Source organism: Oryctolagus cuniculus, chromosome X, assembly GCF_964237555.1.
Source record: "Oryctolagus cuniculus chromosome X, mOryCun1.1, whole genome shotgun sequence".
In the NCBI taxonomy this organism is placed as follows: Eukaryota; Metazoa; Chordata; class Mammalia; order Lagomorpha; family Leporidae; genus Oryctolagus; species Oryctolagus cuniculus.
Window position 1 is genome coordinate 93,030,365 of NC_091453.1, and position 14,503 is coordinate 93,044,867.

Genomic DNA, 14,503 nt, shown 5'->3' on the forward strand with positions numbered 1-14,503 from the left:
AGCTTTTATATTTTAAGGGCCAAGGATAAATAAAACTCAATGTCATACAACTCCCATGATATTCTTGAATAATACATAATTCAGCATTTAAAAAATAGTATCACTTTTCCAAAAATGTTATTTTTCTTATCAAAATTAAAGAGCTAACTTAGCTTTACCTTCATTGTCTTGTCTCTACTTTAGACTTCTTTAGTGAGGTGGTGCTCCTGGGCCTATGATAGAGATAAAAATTCTCTAGGTTTCTGGTTTCCTATCAGGGATATTGTAGGCCCCAAGTTTCCTAAAGCTACTGCCTATGAGTCTAATTGAATATCAATTAGTGCATGAAAAATGATTGATTTCTATTATACTTTCAAAGCAAGGCTGCATTGTTCCAAGAGTGTTCATTGTTATGTTTCATTATACCTCTGTTATTAATATCTTTCATCTTAAGATGAAGACGCAGACAAATAGAGATGCTAATAAACTAGCTTTGCAATCAAGTAGATAGTGGGCCTGTTAGATGACTTTGGATTCAAACATTATGCTGAAGCATCTTTGATGGTTTGCTTTTCAGTGGCTCTGGGCACAGCAAGAGCAAAGGGTAGTACACTGAGGCCAATGCCAAGCCTTTCGGTAACTTCGCTTTCCTCAGTATTCCATTTTCTTCCAGTTTGGCAGTTCATCTGTGCTAATCAAATTCATCAAGGGATTGACAGGTGGTGAATGGGCAGTGCAATTCCAACCTACTTAGCATAATGGTAGTGTTTACTGCAATTCCTAGGAAATTGTATGGTATTATTTTAATAAGTGGATTAGTAAAAGTGAGCCAGTCACTCTGCAGTCTTCACCACTCATTATTTAAAGCAATACTCAGCTTGGTTGTTCATGCTGATCTCAGATGTACCATTTATAACCCAAGCATTTTAAGGAACAGTGTCATATAAAAATCAGAAAAATACTTACTTTTCGAATCTCCACTGAGGAAGGGCATATTGCAAATAATATTTTGTGTTTCCAGATCATTCATAGGAGATAACTAAATTTTTCCAAATACTAAATTAGTATTATCTGTGTTGTATTACTTGACCATATTCTAAGGTCTCATATATGTGTATAACTAAATTACAAGAACTCCTCCCAAGAACAATTTTTAGATTTAACTGAACATTTAACATAGCAACAGACAGGCATAAGAGTAAGGTTAGTATCGACTTTGGTAAAGATTAAATGGTGGTTGTGTTATTGAGTGTTGTTAGCAATAAGCTTTAAAAGCTCATTTGAGCCGGTGCCGCGGCTCACTAGGCTAATCCTCCGCCTTGCGGCACTGGCACACCGGGTTCTAGTCCCGTTCGGGGCGCCGGATTCTGTCCCGGTTGCCCCTCTTCCAGGCCAGCTCTCTGCTGTGGCCAGGGAGTGCAGTGGAGGATGGCCCAAGTGCTTGGGCCCTGCACCCCATGGGAGACCAGGAAAAGCACCTGGCTCCTGCCATCAGACCAGCGCGGTGCGCTGGCCGCAGCACGCTGGCCGCGGCGACCATTGGAGGGTGAACCAATGGCAAAAGGAAGACCTTTCTCTCTGTCTCTCTCTCTCACTGTCCACTCTGTCTGTCAAAAAATAAAAAAAAGCTCATTTGAATATAAAACTAATAAGAATGTTTTGAGATAGAGGCTAATGAAGGCTAGTAGATTATTATTGGTGTTCTATTGATTAAAAAGAATCAAAAACATATCAAAAGGAGGTTTGGAACATGCACATGCTTTAAGTGTTATCTTTGGCTTGTCCTCCAAGAGTGTGTTGAGGCATAAAATCTCACTGATCCATATGCTAATATCAGAGGAATTTTATTTGATTGATAAGCAGTTTTAGGAAAACACTGCAGAAAGCAGTGTGTAGCAAGTTGCATGTCTTCAATTTTTTAAGTGTACCTAGGAGTTTATAGAGTAACCAAAACGTTAATATACAGGCCATTAGGGGAAAAGATTCAGGCCACCTGAATGGATATAGTGGCGATTTGCTGCAATTTTGGCTGTTCATCACCCAGCTCTTCACTATGTAATGTAATCATTGGGCACAGTATCCCACCTACCATTCAGAATCAAAGGCTGGAGATTTCTTTCTTGTCCTCCTGGAAAAAAGGTTCTAGGAATATAAGCTAAGCTTAGCTATTTGGTTGCTATCATCCCAGAGAATAAATCAAAAACTAGTAATACAAAGATGAAATTATCGTTAAATATAATTTGGGGTAGCTGCTCCCATGTCAATCAGTAGTAGTAGTGGTATTTAGAGAAGATGGAGGCGCAGAAACATTGGTGGCTTCGACCTGGTCAGAGTCTTCTGGCCTGAGGTGTATGTATGTATGTGTATTTATACACACACACACACACATATATAATATATAACATATTTTATATATATATATATATATATATATTGTATCTTACCCCTCTGAAATTCATTTGGTTCCTTCCAGTCTCAGCAATTTAGTCTTGCAAACCATTATAGTAATACCAAATATAACTTTCCAATGCATCCCTTTTTATTTTCTAGGATAGCTGGATTCATTACTATTACTAGCAGATAAGAATAATGACAGATACTATATAATGCTGCCCAATGCCCCTGCACTAATGATGTTTAACAGGCTACAGATCATGTCTTCTAGAGTTTGCAGGAACCCCTCATGGTTAATTTAACATCTAAAAGGACACTGGTACATTTGACATAACAAAAGGGCTGTGTAAACTTTGCCAAACACAATATTATCATTTACATTTTGAGTGATGGTTCATTTTCTTTTCTAGAACAGATGCAGCATAGAAAAGCACTTGATAATATAAGTGCTTCATCCAAAGGTCATGAGTTGAAGCAAAACATGGTCCTGGGTTGCTAATCTTGGCTCTGCTCTTTTCCACCTATGGCCCAGGTAAGTTACTTAAGTTTCTTCATCTATAAAAAGAAGAACATAAGTAATGTTGTAAGGATTGTATGGAATAATATTAACCATTCAGTTGCAACAAGCATGGATCCAGGCACATAATTATCAATTGATAATTATTGTTATGGCTAAGCATTTATTGACAGCTGAACATGAGGCAGAAACTGTAGTGTTCTCTATGTGTTGCAAGTGCAAACTATCTCCAAAACAATTCTGTGAAGTACTCTGTTTATTCTCATTTTGCAGATAAAGCATAGGGAGAGTGAAGCACAGAGAGGTTACAAACTTGTCCAAGGTCACAGAGCAACAATTGTATTCCTCCCATTTTTCTATTTACATTTATGTCTGGTAGTGGATGTTTTGTACAACTGTTAAGATACTGTTTGTCACGACCATATTCTATATCATAGTGACTGGGTTCAAGTCCTGGCTCTGCTACCAATTTCACATTCCTGCTGATGCAGACTCTAGAAGGTAGTAGACAATGTCTCAAGTGATTGGTCCTTGCCACACATTGGGGAGACCCAGACTGGGTTCCTGGTTTTGAATTGGCCTAGCCCTGGCTATTGTGGGCAATTGAGGAGCAAACCAGCAGATGGGAGACATACCTCTCTCTCTCCCTCTCTTTCAAATAAATGAAATCAATTAATTACAATTTAAAAAATCAAATTTGTCTCTTTCCTTTCCCATTCATTTTTTTATTTGGTACTTTTAGTTTCAATTCTTTTGTTTTCTTTATCCTTTGTGAATTTCAGGGTAATTGGCTTAAACATTTATAAAAAATTCTGAGGTATTGTGTCAGTAGAGACAGGGACATGTTAGCCAACTCTCAGTGTCATTTTCAAAGACATAAACCAAGATATCCACATATATAATTCTCATTGGGGAAATTGCCCTATGGATCTGAAATATTTTCATTTTTGGAGCACTCGAATTATCTTTTTCTAAATCATTTGCATGTCACTTGGAAAACATGTTACCCTCAGGTTAAGAGAAAGTAAAAAGGGCTTCCTTTGGACAAGCAGCGTTGTGGTGATCTCAATGAGACTGCATTGATGTACTGTCACCTTGTTTGTGACTGAACACCTGTGAGAGGACCTATAATCTCCAGGCTCATGTTAGACTCAGGTAGGATGCAGAATCCCCAGGGTTAGTTCTCCAGATTAGGTTGTAAGCTTGTGGCCATAAGCAGTGCTGATACACCTGGTAAACATCTCTGTGGCAAAGACAGGCCAGCAGCATTGCCAGTCATCAGCATCTACTTCACTCTCATTTCATAAGACGATAAAAAATTAAAAGCTGTTCTAAAAGCAGAGGGATTTGGAGCTGGCTCTGTACCAGGCCCTGCAGCTATGCTCATGAATCAGTGTTGCTTCTCCTCTTGGGTGCCAGCCCATTCCGGAATCCATGCCACCTGTTGTTGCTGCTGTTTTCCATTTAAGCTTCTCGTTTTGTAAAGGGTGTGAGCAGCTCTGATTGACAAACTTTTTTTTTTATTTTTAAAGGAATGCTGTCAGATAGGGATCAAATGCAGCTTTTCATTTCCAGTGATTTTAAGATTTCATTAGGGCACACAATCTGATAGGAGACTGATTAAAATTCTACACTGAAAACCAGGTTGCGAGTTAGGTAAGGATGATCCGTAAATGACACCTTGTTCCAAACCCTTCAGTTTGTCAGATCTCCCTGGGAAATATGTACAAATGCTTTTAACAAATGTACAGTACTTGAACAACAAAACTATGCATTCCTTGATTATATATTTATGTTTAATTTACTTCCTGATTTCATATTTCCTCTATTGTAAGCTGTATTTAGTACACAGGGTTCTAGTCAATATTTGGTTCTAAATGAGAGGTCTTGTAAATAAGAGAAAAACCTATCTAAAATATACATCTAGTACACAAATCAGCTCCTTTAATTTCAACTTTAATTGGTCATTTTTTTAAAAAAAAAGTGTAATTAAAAAGCAGCTAAAATATGAGTTTCTAGAGGTAATTTTTGTAGCTGAAAATATCTATGTAGAAAAATCACAAGCCAGTGTTTTACTGTCAGCCAAAGGAATACAAATTAAATTCAGTGAATTTCTGGAAATATATTCTGTTGTTTCTCTTTACCAGGGGCTCTTTAGGATGAGAACATGATGGCTATAAATAATTAAGTTAATATGCTCCTGAGTCAGGTATCCATTTTACATCCATGACACACTTTATTGAGCTCTTTGCTCCATGTACAAATAGAAAATATTATCTGCCCTGTAAGGAACAATGACATGCTTCCAGGAGAAAGGAACTGTTTTTCATCTCCATATGATTTCCATGTAATGAAGATGTACATGTAAGAGTAAGAGAAAGGAAGTCACTCTCATTTTCCCCTATGATGCCTTTGGAATAGGAACAAAAGTCTTATTAATCTTTGTATATATGTGTGTGTATATATATATAGATATATATATCTTCCATGATTATAAATTATTGCTTTCATCATTTACTTCTTTTTCTGGATATTTGAATGCTTCCTGGTCCAGGTACGCCTCCAGCCTATGCAGTTGTGTTCTACCTAATGTTATCAGGTTGTAACCACAATGTGACCATTTCAGAAGACTTTTTATCATATCTTTTGATTCAGTAAAATGAAACAAAAAAGACAGATGATTATATGGAACTCCTAGTCTTATATATCACCCAGGTATAAATTCTACAACTTATATTCAAATATAAAATACAATGCAAAGTCACATGTTTCACTAAATTCTCACTCTTTATATACATACATGCATATATATATATACACATACATAGATACATATCAACATGCTATAGATAAAATTCTTCATTGAATATCTGCATTAAGGGTGACTTTAGGGGAAGACACTGTGATGCAGCGGGTTAAGCCACCCTTGAGGACAGCCACATCCGACACTGAAGGGGCAGTTTCAGTTCCAGCTACTTGGCTTCTGATGCAGCTTCCTGGTAATGTATCTGGGAAGGCAGCAGATGATGCCTCAAGTATTTGAGTCCCTGCCATCCTCATGGGAGACCCAGATGGAGGTCCAGGCTCCTGGCTTCAGCTTGACCAGCTCTGGCTGCTATAGACATTTGGGGAATGAACTAGTATATGAAAGCCTCTCTCTCTCTCTCTCTCTCTCTCTCTCTCTGTTTCAAGTAGATTAAAATAGAGATAAACTTTAAAAATAGTTGCTAACATGTTAAAATAGCATTACTTATAAAAACTTCTAAGCCTATTCTTCATCCCCACCAGGAGTACTAAAAGTTTTCCAGGGATTCCTATTTGAGATATCCTTAATCCCCTCATCTACATGTCAGACAAAGGAAAGATTTATTTTATTTATTTGAAAGGCAGAGCTACAGAGACAGAGGGAGACACAGAGAGAGGTCTTCCATTCCACTGGTTCACTCCCCAAATGGCCACAACACCCAAGGCTGGGCCAGGGTGAAGCCAGGAACCCAAAGCTTCCTCTGGATCTCTCACATGGGTCCAGGGGCCCAAACACTTGGGTCATCTTCTGCTGCTTTCCTAGGCACATTCACAGGGAGCTGGATAGGAAGTGGAGCATCCAGGACTTGAACTGGTGCCCATATGGGATGCCAGTGTGGTGGCCCAATGCATTAAGCCACAATGCTGGCCTCAAAGGAAAGAATATTGAGTTACTGGCATAACATGAATCTGATGATAGGACCAACTGGCACTGTTTTGTAAATTCAAAATCACCATGCATGGGACACTAAAAGCTTGCAGTATTAAAGACTATGTCTTTCACCATAAAAGCTTTTGCTGTGACTTGTTGTGATGGAGTAAGCACCGTATCAGTAGTAGTTCTGAAGTCTAGTACCAACAGTCTCAAAATGAAGACATAACAAGGACAGCACAGCTATGATACAACAGTGAAATCTCAAACCACTAAACATATTTTCCTTAAATTGCACTGGGGCTGTCTAAGAACCCACATAGAGCAGTTCTTTCTGTATGTCTTTTTAATTTTAATCACTTAACATCCAAGCCACTGTGTTTAATATAGACTCTGAATTATTTATTGCTAGTCACTTTCCACTGAGATCTTTTGGATCCTTTGATCCCTGTAATGGTCTGAATATTGTACGAGTGTGTCTCTCAAAGATTCATGTGCTAGAAGCTGGGTCCCAGCATAGCAGTGTTGAGATATGGTTGAAGCTTTAAGAGGGTGGAGCTTAGTCATGGTCATTGGAGGTGCTGCCATCAGATGGGATTAATGTAGTTCTTGTGGAACCCCAGTTAGTTCCTGTGAGAGTGGGTTGTTATAAAAAGAGAAAGATTGACCACTCCCTGCTCACTGGCTTCTGGTATCACCATGTCCACCTCATCCTGTTGCATGCACTCCTGTCATTGTGATGCCGTCTACCAAGAGGTTATCACCAGAGGCTAGCAGAAACTAATTTAGGCTAAACAAACCTCTTTGCTTTATAATGAATGAACCTCAAGTATTTCATTACAGTAGTGGAAAATGGACTAATCATTGAGAGTAATCCTAAAAGATCAAAAAATTAAAAGCAAGAGAACTCATTCTTTGGTGGATTGCTATCATATTTTCCATGTCAACATTTCTGAGCCTCAGTTTTCCCATCTGGAAATTGAGGAGATAAGAAGACTGGATAGCAGTGTTACTGCATTCCTTCAATCTCTGACATTCTGTGCTACAATGAGGAGACAATATTACCATTGTATTTTGCATCCTTTTCTTTTACAATAAATATATTAATTCATTATTTTCCTCAGTTCTTATAAAACATTTCTTTGCAATCCTGGCAGGATGTAGTTTTTGCATTGTAATCTGATCTGACATGTTGTAAAATTTCATTTTTTTTTTAAAGGCAGAGTGGACAGTGAGAGAGAGAGAGAGACAGAGAGAAAGGTCTTCTTTTTCCGTTGGTTCGCCCCCCAATGGCCGCTATGGCCGGCGTGCTGTGCCAATCCAAAGCCAGAAGCCAGGTGCTTCTTCCTGGTCTCCCATGCTGGTGCAGGGCCCAAGCACTTGGGCCATCCTCCACTGCCTTCCCAGGCCACAGCAGAGAGCTGGACTGGAAGAGGAGCAACCGGGACAGAATCCGGCACCCCGACCGGGACTAGAACCCGGTGTGCCAGCGCCGCAGGCTGAGGATTAGCCTATTGAGCTATGGCGGTGCTGGCAAAATTTCATTTATTATTTTTTTTTTAATAATGCTATATATCTCACTCCAATTTGACAAGAGCTCCCTGGAGCATCTCCTTCAATCTACCCTCCTCTTTACCCCTATATTGCCAAAGTACAAACCTAGAGAAGGGCCTCATTGGCTTGGTGATGATAAGGCTGAGGGAGATAAGGGGATATGAAAAAAAGCTTCTGTGGTTGCTCTATTCCCTCTTCACATAATTTAGGTTAAAGGTAAGAAAGCAAGGAGTTTTTGAATCAGTAGTTACTTGCAGTGGAAAGGAAAGTAAGAATCTATTCCTTGAGATGAGCAGAAATGAATTGAACACAGTGAACTAATTCCTTGGGTTTGAGAAATCTGTCTGCTCATAAGTAGAGTGGCATTTTTCTAGGTGGGAGAGATGTCATTTTGAATAATTGGTGGGAGCCTAAAGTTTACATAATCTGTTCTCTCATAATTCACTCTCCTTTATATGGCTTAAAGGGTGTTAGATGATGTGTCCCTGTCTTTCTCTCCAGCCTCATTTAGCACCACCGTTCTTTCCTTGCTCCCCCAAACCTCACTCTGTGCAGTCCATAATGCTGCCAGTCTGCAATTTGTCCCCTCTTCCGTTCACTGCACCATGATCAAATTTTCTTCTATTCAAAACCCTCTTTCCACCACCTTTTAATATAGTTGATTCCTACTGTTCCTTGCATTATCAGTGTTCTCTAATCATTTTTCCCAACTTCTTTTTTCTGACTTGGCTGTCATTGTGAGGTGGGTGCCCTTTGTTTACATTCTCATGTCACTGAGTTCTTCTATTATTGCAATTGTACTCTTCTCTATCATATTAAGTCATATGAGCTTCCAGTTTCATGGCTTTAAATACTATCAATATGCCATCAATAACTCCCTAGTTCGTACAACCTGTCCTGATCTCCCACTCAAATTCCAGAGTCAGATCAAATTGTCTATTAAATATCTCCTTTTGGGGGATGTTAATATTTCAAAATTAACATATTGAAAATCAAATTCAGAATTTTCCCATTTCCTCAAATCTGATTTTCTCTCATCCTTCCCAATCTCATTTAATGAATGTCAATCTCTTCCAGTACCTTGGGACTAAAAATTGGAATAATCCTTGACTTTTCTCTTTCTCCTAGAATTATAATCAATTCACTAATAAAACCCATTGGCTCTACTTTCAAATATATACAGACACTGATAGTTTCTTACCATCTCCATCGTTCCTACATGGTTCATGCCACTGTCTTCTCTCATTAGCTTATCACAAGGACCCCTTAACTTGTTTCCCTACTTCTGCCTTTGCCCTGTTGAGAAAATCCTCAGTGCCACAACCAGAGTGACAAAGTTAAAAGCTAACATGCTGCCACTGCTTTATCTGTCCAATTAGTATTCATAGTTAAACCTAAGTCTAACAATGGCCAACAAGTCCTGCCCCTTCTCTTACTTCATTTTCTATTCAGTGTTTTTTCTGTTACTGCACCCCATAAACATCAACTGAAATGTTAATTTGCTCATTCTTTAGGTATACTGGGCATACACTCCCTTCATTCAAGATCTTTGTAGTTGCTGTTTCAACTGCCTTAAAATAGTCTTCCTCCAGTATTAACCATATATTAACCTGTTTTAAGTCTCTGTGTTAATGATTACTTATGATAGCATAAAATGTATCTTTCATGATCATAGTTATTTCTCCAACTCTGAAAACATAGCTGTCATGATGTTTGCTGAATGCCTGAATAAACAACTTTAACGATTCCTAGGGTCCATTTCAGACCATTGCAGCTATTGTTGGTAATATGTGGTTAAGTATGTATCTTTTAATCCCCAAAGCAAAAGTAGACAAGTTCCTAATATACTAGGTTAAAATTCTAAAATAGTTGATTTCTACAGGAACATTGACATACGTGGCATTTGTGTTTGAGAGAACCATTTGTATTTAACTTTAGGTATGAAGGAGATGGGTAGCTTTTTATTTTATTTTAAGCTTGTCTGGAAATTCCATATGTTCCCCATGGATAACACTGTTTCTAGTGAGAATTTATTCCTAAACCACAACAGCTAATGCTTTGAAATACAACCCATTCATAAGATGGAGAACGATTCTATCTAAAGGAGAAAAACTGGAATTTCAGACACTAGAATTACCTAACTTCTAATCTTTGAGGGAAAATTGATGCCTCCAGAAAATATAGCATACATATTTTAGAGACTGTGCTGTGTTCTTCTGACTGTTCTTTAGCACATCTTTCATTTCTACAATAAGATATGTAAAACAAAAGTTTTCGAAATACAATTTTATTTTTCATAAGAAATTGTACACCCTGTAAAAAAGAGGAATCAACAGAACAGATTTTAACCCCAACACCAAAGTCAAAGAAAAAAAAACTTCTTTGCAGTAATATGTTTAATGGAAAGTCAATAGTTTTAAAATGATATTCAAAACAAATAATACAAATATGGAAGAAAATAGGCAACAATTTTTAATACATGTATGTGTGACAGACTTAAGGATGAACGGCTTAAGAACATTATGTTTCTCCTTTACACAAATAATTTAGAAACTCATAAAGCAAATCCTAAGTAATATTTCTTGGGAATTTTCTGGAAGCAGAGATTTATTTTGCCTGAAATATCTTCTTTAATGACTCTTGTCATTCTTGCTCCCTTTTCTGAAGCTGACCACTGTTTATGATTTGATGTATCATTCCTTTCCTTTTCCAGTGTATTTATATAAAAATAAATATTCCTGTGCAAATATGCAATATATACACAAGGGAGCTTCAAAAAGTTCATGGAAAACACATACTATCTTTTAATTCCATTTTTCAATGAACATTTTGAAGTCCCATCAGATATGGCATTTCTCTGTGACTTTCTTTGTTCTCTTTGAAAATATGCCTAAAACATTATAGTTATTAATCTTCATTAAGAAATATCACAAATATATAAGCCTACCAAAAATTTAAATGTATTAAAATCACACCTTTGGGGGCCAGCGCTATGGCGCAGCATTTAAAGCCCCAGCCTGCAGTGCTGGCATCCCATATGTGCACCAGTTCAAGTCCTGGCTGCTCCACTTCCAATGCAGCTCCCTGCTAATGTGCCTGTGAAAGCAGTGGAAGACGGTGCAAGTTATTGGGCCCCTGCACCCACCTGAGAGACCTGGAAGAAGCTCCTGGATCCTGGCTTCAGTTTGGCTCAGCTCTGGCTGTCACAGTCATTTGGTGAGTGAACCAGCGATGGAATACCTCTCTGTCTGTCTCCACCTGTCTCTGTAACTACTTCAAATAAATAAAAATAAATCTTTTTAACAAATCACATCTCTGAATTTTTTAATTGGGAAGCATTAAGCACTCACTATCAATGCAAAGCTTATGTGTGGGGAGATTGACAGTTGAAATATAAATCTTTGTGAAAGTGAGACTCAATCAGACCTTGGATGATTATCAACCATAACAAAGTGGAGGGTAAGACATATGACATTTCAGTTGAGGGTGGCAGCATGTTAAAAACACAGGAATAAGCATCTTGAGTATGAAGGAAAGACATAGCTAAGCGGAAGCATAATAGAATTGGACAGGTAAGTTGGAGTCAGATTTTGGATGGCATTAGCCAAGGTTATGTTTTTTTTTTTAAGATTATTGTTTATTTATTTAAGAGGTAGAGTTAAAGACAGAGAGAAGGAGAGACACAGAGAAAGGTCTTCCATCTGCTGGTTCACTCCACAAATGGCCACAACGGCTGGAGCTGTGCTGATCCAAAGCCAGAAACCAGGAACCAAGAGCTTCTTCAGGGTCTCCCATGCAGGTTCAGGGGCCCAAGCACTTGGACCATCTTGCACTGCTTTCCTAGGCCATAGCAGAGAACTGGATCAGAAGAAGAGCAGCAAGGTTATGAACCTGCACCCATATGGGATGCTGGCACCACAGGTTGAGGCATAGCCCACTACAACACAGCCCCAGCCCCAGTTATATGGTCTTAATGTAGTATTCAATGCAGGGACTGGTGTTGTAGCAAAGATGATCAAGCTACAGCCTGCAATTCTGGCATCCCAGATTGACTGCTCTCCTTCCAATCCATCTCCCTGCTAATGTTCCTTGAAAAGCAGTTGAAGATGGTCCAAATACTTGGGCCCATGCCACTCACATGGGAGAGCTGGATGGAGTTCCAAGATCCTGGCTTCAGCCTGGTGCATCCCTGGATGGTGTGGTCATTTGGGGAGTGAACCAGCAGATGGAAGATTGCTTTCTCTATGTGTCTGTCTCCCTCTCTCTTTGTCTCTGTCACTCTGCCTCTAAAATACATATATATCTTTTTTTTAAAAAAAGGAAGTAACTATGTGGCATATTCATGCCTGAAGGTGTATGAGGAGTCTTGAAAAATGTGTGGAAAATGTATATAATAAAAACACCATGCATGGCTGTCAAGAATTCTTGTACCAGAATCAATTTTTCTTTTAATTCAATTTTCCATGATTTTTTTGAAGTACCCTCACATTAGGGAATTTATCTGGATAGTACTAAATAAGATGGACTGCAGGTAGAGGAGCCTTGATTTTTAGAAAAAGTAATAAAGTAGCAGTGGCAATACTTCAGTGTAGGTTTTGGGACTGTCTACACTAGTATAATGTGTGTAGGGGGAGATAGATGAAATAACTTGGTCAGAGAGAAATGAAGATGAGAAATGACTTGCAGATGAGCCCAAAACTTGCCATTTAAAGCTGGTGCTTATCTTAGAAATGCAAAAGCAAAAGGTACTTTGTAATGGACCAGGAGGGGAGTGGTGGAAAGGGAGTTTGACTCATTTAAAATGAAGAGTGCCTAGAATTTTTCATTTAAAGAAAATGTACAATTTACATTGCTAAGTTAAAAAGAATTGTCTTTGTCATTTACTTTTATGCCTCTTCTACCCCCAGAATCACAGCAAGAATCCCACATTTAATGACAAGGCAATGTTTGGAATTACACAGTACCAGGTCATGTGAGGATCTTGAAATCCTACTATGGTTCCAAATTTACTCATATATGCCTTGCCTTAGATTTGTAAAGGTCTATAAAGAGTGTCTTTAGTCATTCCTTCTCAAGTCTTTTTCCAGGCCTAGGGACACCTCTTGTTCCTAGGTACATCAAGAAACCGCAGAGATGACAGGTGGCTCCTCAGCTAGATGGCATAATGCCTAGCTGAAGGGGGACAAGAGCACCATAGAGGGGTCTCCATTATACTGTGCAATTTGAAAAGAGCCCTTTAGACTCAGGCCTCTGGGGACATTCCATCCTGGAACGGATGAGATGAGAAAAGATGAAAAATTGTTTGTTGTTTTTATCCTTTTTTCCCACACCAAAAAAGTTTTATCAGCCAAGAGACAAACACACTGGATGGGGATCTTTAGTTAAAACCCAAAGGTATGTCAGACATGGCTGTTTTCAAATTCCAGTGTTTCATCTTCTGTAAAAATAAGGCAATTTGTCACTGAATTGAGGTGAAGTGCTTCTGACCTTTTGAGCAGACGAGACACACAAGCACAATCTTTTTCCCCCTCACTCTCATTTTCAAAATACTGGGATCTGTGTCTAGAATAATGTTTTGGAAAAATGAAACTCAGACTTTCAAAGCAAAGCACAGAGATCACATCAGTTGCAGAAATGAACTAACCAAAATATACAACCAAGCCATTGCATTGTTCTAATTTTAATGATGTTAACAAGATATGAACTCCGAACTGCAGGTAGTACAGTGATGTTGCTAGGCAACTTTGCTTTTTTATATATGAGATTGGTCCTTTTGGCTTAATTCTCCGTTTTGTTTAAATCCCTCATTCTGAGGAAGTAAAGGGTTGGACTTCTGAAATCTGATATTGATAGGTGGGTTAGACAGTTACAGGTGTACACATTGTTTGGTATTCTTTTTAAAGAATCCACATAGGTGTACAACTACATTGTTACAGATAAAAAATGACAACATGAAATATAGCAGCCATTTTTCTCTCCAGAAGAGGTGCTTATAAATTTACTTGGTCCAAAGTATCTCCTGCTCCAGTAATACATCAAACTGTGCAGTCTCATCAGTCTGAATCAATTAGAAATTACTCACAAAGTAAATTACATTGAAAAGCTTTGATTTGTTACCAGAGTTTGTTACCATTCTCTTCAATCTTAAGACTGAAAGCAAAAAAGTAATAATGTGACAGTGATAGTGAAATGTAACTTTTATTGAGATTGATGATAACCTATTTGCTACAATATTTGCTTTTAATAATTTAATTTTTCAAACACTGCAGAGTGAGCCATAAATATTTCATTATGGAGCTTCTAACAATTTATGTAATTTTGGTTTATACTGGTTCTTGATGTTTTCAATATACCTATATCACTTTTTAAAATAACCCCATTGA